The following is a 6,000-nucleotide window of genomic DNA, read 5'->3' as shown; positions in this document are numbered from 1 at the left end:
TTGATAATGCTTCAGAACAGTAGAGAGGAGGGTAACCAGAAATATAAATCCTATATGCCAAAGAGAATAATTTAAGGGCTAAAACAGCATTTAAGATCAACTTTTATATGCATACACACACCACGTTAGCGTCTGTCAAGCTGCTACCTTAGTTCTGCATTTCTTGGCTTGTGCATATTCATAAATCTGAGTGCACAAAATGCAGAAGCTATATATATAAATGGTAGTGCATGATCAAAACTAAAGATAATGCTGAAATGTTAGCCCTAAATCATAGTAAGGTGTAATGACCCATAGTACACTAATAAACAAAATATTTTCATAATGGCAGTCCATGCAACCAGTGCAACTGGAAAGAAGGGGATTTTGTGCATGACAATGACTTGTTGCAATCTTTGAAAATGAAGCCTGTGGCATTCAAAAACAATTAAAAGAAAACTAACACTTTGCTCATCCCAGAAGTCTTCTTTCAAATGACAGTGCCAATTGAGCTTTCATATGTATTCCTCAATTCACCTGTGCAGGGGAGGACTTCTGCAATTTGGAAATGTGAGGCTACAAGTAACTTATGGCCAAATATGCATGCGAAGCCCACCCCCACTCCTCCCACTAGCCATGAGGCTGAACTTGTAAGATATATGAAGGGGCAGCAAGAGGCATCTTGGCTCTTAAACCACACAACTGCTCCAAGGAAGATACTTCAGCCATGCAGCAGGAACAGATATGAATGCCCCTTCCTAGCCCCACACAGCAGTATAGACGATCTGCTGCTTTGCAGATCCTCATCCCTTACTCTTGTAGGGAACATAGGCTGTATTTGGATTTAAGCTTCAGTAACTTTGGTTGGCCAAATGTTTAATGAAAGTTAGTATTAAAAGATGTTTGAAGCAGCTTTCTGGCTGTAGGTCAATGGATATTAGGGTATGGTCATCCGCTTGCCTGGAGCTCTGCCCCCATTTCTCAGAGTTGCTTTCCTACTGCCATCATTAACTCATTGTCATGAGGAAGTGCAGGAATGAGTGGATGTGCAAGTGGTGCTGAGTCATTAATTATTTAATTAAACAATGGAGATACCTCAAGATATCCATATGCTTACCAGCTCCTTATCACATGATAGTTCTTCTATCCTTTTGTTGAGAGACATCTGTTTGCTGTTTATAAATTAATGGTTACAAGACCCATTAAAGCTTATCTGGAATCTGCAATGTGACTTCAAGATGCCAGATCACTGGCTCTCCGGGGGCGGGGGGGGGATGGATCAGTGTACATGTCATGCTCCCCATCAGTGCCTGTCCTGGGCCGTATAAGCTAATGATCCACCCAACAGACCAAATTTGGTGATGAACTCTGGTCACATGCCACCTGAGGCATGTTGTGCATATGCAAAGAAGTGGCTCCCTCAAATTACAGCTATCAGGCTGTAACACCTAATAAGTCTTTGAAGATATCAGGATATCCCCCGAGGAGGAATAAAAGGAAACAGATCCCCACAAAGACTCTAACTATGGAATTGATGTGTCTTGCATTGATAACACTCAAAGTTGTATCGTGCCATCTGCCCTTGACCAGCCATCCAAAGAAGAAGTGAAAGACTCCAATCACTGGCTAAGCCAAACCTAAAGCCTTCACATGCAGGAGAAAAGCTTGGTTTCTTCTCTGAGTTGTAAAGCTTTAAAGTGCAGCCTATCATTGATAGAAATACTGGTAAATATCGATTTTAATTCCAAATTAAGATCAAGTATGTGAGCTAAGATGTTGAAGAAAGGAGGTGAAAACCCTTCTGTAGAGCAATTTGAGGACACCTATTAGATTAGGGTGACCATATGTCCCATTTTCACTGGGACAGTCCCTTTTTTTAAGCCCTGTCCTGGCCATCCCGTTTTTTGGCAAAAGTGGGCATTTGTCCTGTTTGCTCTTGCTGAAGTGATTGGCAAGAGCAAATGGGACAAATGCCCACTTTTGTCAAAGTGGAGTGCCCTGCAGGGTGGGCAAGTGGTGATTCCCACCCCAGGTCGGATGGGGAGGCAGGGCTTGGGTGAGCAGCGACACCAGCCCTAGCCTTGTGTAGGGGAGCGAGCAGCTCAGGCCAGCTCCATTTGGGGGAGGAGTGGGGGCTTGGGGGAGCAAATTGGGCCAGCGCTGCATGGGGTGGGGGAGAGGCAAGTGACTTAGGCCAGCCTGTGCAGTGGTGGGTCGGGGGCTTGGGCTAGCTCCACTCAATGTCCCGTTTTCCCTTTGGGAAATATGGTCACCCTATTTTAGACAGACAGTGCGTAAGGATGTCTGTCCCTAACTGTTCCCCAAAGTAGACACTGACACAGAAGCTTATTGGTGGTTCATTACTCTGTATCTGCAACGCTTGTCAGGCTTTTGACATACTCACTGCACCTAACACACTGTTGTCATAATCTGTGTCTAAAAGGTGTAAAGTATCCATATTGGTCCTGCAAATGATTGTGTGGTGTATATATGGGGTGTGGACAAAGTTATAAATATGTGCTAGAATTATGTTCTGAAGTGTCTGGGAAAACAATGCATAAGTCAAGTCTGCCCTAGCCAAAGACTGTGTATTGGTGTGTCTGACCAGCCTGGCAATCAGGCGAAGATAATGAAGAGAAATCTATTATAAGATAAACAAAGCTAACAAGCCAGGGAAAAGATAGCAGGAGAGAGACTTTGTCTGGGCTTAATTCTCAAAAAAAACATCTCGAAGGTTAACTGGACCTATCAGAAGGGGAGAGAACCCTAAGTTGTCCTTCACTTGAAGGAACCCAAAGCACTGGGCTTCATGTGTTGGGTCCTGGCTAAAGGTCTTGCCAACCATGTTGCAAGACTAGGGTGAGAAACCACTTTGAACAAAGGGCTCTAGTTTGTCAAGTTTTAGTCTCAGAAACATATTTTTCTTTTATTAGTAACTGTTTCTAACCTTACTCCTTATACTTACTGTCACTTAAACCTATGTCCTTTTTGTTAATAAACTTCTTTTACTTTTACCATAAACCAGCTCAGTGCTTTGATCAAAGTAGATGGTGTATCAACCCCTGTTAAGCTAACATGTTACTGTCTCTTTAAAGGAGCAGCAAACTTGATAAGGTTTTGAGGGTGCCAAAAGGGGCTGAGCACTGCAGAGAAAAAAATCTCTGAGGAACTCAGGAATGGGGGTTCACAGTTACCTGGTGGGCAAGGTTTGGACTGGCAGAGTCCAGAAGAGTTTGTTGACAAGTCAAACAAGCTAGCGTGTGAGCTTCCTGGCACGTAGCTTAGCAACAACAAAGCTCTCATTTGCTCAGACTGAGAGGGGTAACAGAGTGGCTCACAGTTCTGGGACCCCCAGCAGATTTGTCACAAACACTGAACCCTTAAATCTCTTGTCTGAACAGTACAATCTCTAAGTTAAATGAACATTCCCAAGTTGTTGTAACTTGGGATTCTATAAATCATTTTAAATCAGTGCAAAACTGTGAGTAAGATGCAGGCATGTTTAAATGGGGTAGGGAAATAGATTAGATAAGGTTCACTGTACACATAAATTGCATCAAACTTTTGTTTCAGGGACAGAGCAGTCAAAGGATAATGCTACCAAGAAATTCTTTTAAGAGCTGTACTTTCTCAAAACCAAGGCAAGGAATAGCCTCTGCCTCTAGCAGACTTTCAACTAAATACTTAAATAGATTGTCTCCTTCACGTTAAGTTAATTGTTTAATTTGTTTGTCATATGATTTAATTTCCAATTGTAGTAACTAGAGAGCCAGAAACATTGAACTGTTGACTTATTGATTATATTTAAATTATAATCTTGATTACGCTATTGAATTATTGTAAACTGGGTTAAACTTGTAAGTTAAATTAGCTCAGACATATTTTGCTTAAACTCATATTTGTTTTATAATTGCTTGCTTAATCTTTTAATACATTTATGAAGTTACACTGAACTGGTTCATCTCTCAAAACTTCAACACAGACAAGGTAACCTACACCAAGGAAAAAGGTGAAATCTTTAAAGATCATTCCTAAGCCCATCCTATAGTTTCAAAAACATCCTATTATCCCTCGACCCCTTCTCCTGTCTGTTCCCTGTGTGGTGCCATGCTGAGAGCATGGTTCCATGCTATGCAGGAATTGTGTATTGCCAGCTTGTCTCTCCCAATTCCTCTTTCAACTTGATCAGCACGATTCCACTGTGCGTGCTATGAAGGGACTTTCTGTGGCCATGCAGTTGAGAGCAGTATTTGCTTCCATTTCCCTGTACTACATTTTCTCTGTCTGTAAAATGGGGGGGAAATCATCTTTACCTGCCTCACAGAGATATGGTGAGGCTTAATTTGTGTTTTAGGAATTTCTTTGAGATCTTTGGATGAAAGGAACTAGAGAAGTGCAAAGCAATATTAGTAGTAGTTATTCATTATTGTACTGTTATTTGGTTAAACAGTTTAATCCATCAGCTCTGATATGAAAGAGGCTGATCTGGTATTAAAGACTATTTGGAATATATGAAACTTGGGAATCATTAGTTATACATTTCAGGCCAGGTATACACTAGAAAATTACAGGTAGGTCTGTTTGAACTATGTTGATTGGGGTGTGAAAAATCCATACCCACCTGAGCAGCATAGTTAAACCAACCTACTGTAAGCAGGGGAATGGTCTCGCTATTGTGGGGAACTTTCCTGGCTTCTGCGCTACCCCAGTGAAGTGGGCTAGCGAAAGGATCTGAGTCCTTGCTCCCATTTCCTTTACCCAGAGGCTTCACTGCCCTTGAGGACTCCCCTTCCACTTTCCTGTCTGGCAGAGTTCTTGTAACCCCAACAAGGCTGGGCCTAGGATTCCTGGGGGGCTTGACCCCCAACCCTGCTGTGGTCACCTAAGACAGGGGCTAGGGTGTCCCCACTCTGGGGTACCCTCTCTGCACTGGGCACCTCCCTGACTCACTGATTATTCCATACAGTTTAAAGCAAATACAAGTTGTTTAACTAACAATTTATTTTAAAAAAGAATAAGGAAAAATGGGAAAGGTTACAGGAAAACACATCACCCCACTCCGTGGCAGGGAACATTACAAACAGTGTCTCTGGACATCAAGGCAGTTCACAGTCTGTTCCTTGTAGGTCCCAGGCCTCTCTCTCAGGCCCTGGCTGTGCTGCAGGGATGCTGTGGGTTGGACACTTGCAATGGTGGTGGCCACACACCTCTGGGTTTTGGGACCTTTTTGGGACCCTTCTTCCCAGCATCAGCCCCCCGTCGGGTTAAGAACCCCCTCCCAGCCTGGCCTGCAAGGACCCTTGGCTGGGGGTGTTTCTGCACTGGGCCCTTTGCCCAAGGTCCCCCCCTTGGCTGGCCCCAGTTGCTCACCACACCTGGCTCTATGGCTGCAGCTCTGTTCCCAGCACAGGATCTGCTCTCCCTGGGCTGTATCTCTGGCTCTGTGGCTGCAGCTCTGGCCCCTCTGGATCTGGCATGGCTCTGCTCTCCAGCTCAGCTTGAGCCCCTGCTTTCTCCTTAGCTCGGCCCCATTCTGTCTGACCCAGGCAATTCCAGCTCACACGGAGGACAGGACCCACCCTGGCCTTCTGTCTTCTTGATTAGCCTGCCCGCCCTGTCAATCAGGCTGACTTGGAGCATTGGCCTCTAGCTACGGTTCCTGGGGAGTGCTTAGGGTCCTGATTTCCCATTGACCCCTCCCCTCTTAGTGCTGGGAACTAGCAACTAAAACACCCCAACTGAATGTTAGTAAAGGGGCAACAGTTCCCTTACACTAAGTCCCTATGTAGGCAGCTCTTGGTTGATGGAAGAATTCTTCCATCAACCTGCCTACTGCCTCTCGGAGACTCCTTCCTATCAGCATAGATGTGCTACAGCAGTGCAACTGTGCCAGAATAGCGTTTTAAATGTAGATAAACCAACAAGCTTTACTTTTGCTTTGAGTGCATCTAGGTGGGCCCATTTGATTGGATTACAGAAAATGAGTATTGAAAATAAAATCTGACCCCAAATATCTCCCAT

The sequence above is a fragment of the Gopherus evgoodei genome, chromosome 8 (assembly GCF_007399415.2).
Source record: "Gopherus evgoodei ecotype Sinaloan lineage chromosome 8, rGopEvg1_v1.p, whole genome shotgun sequence".
NCBI lineage: Eukaryota > Metazoa > Chordata > Testudines > Testudinidae > Gopherus > Gopherus evgoodei.
Note: the sequence above shows the minus strand (reverse complement) of the source record.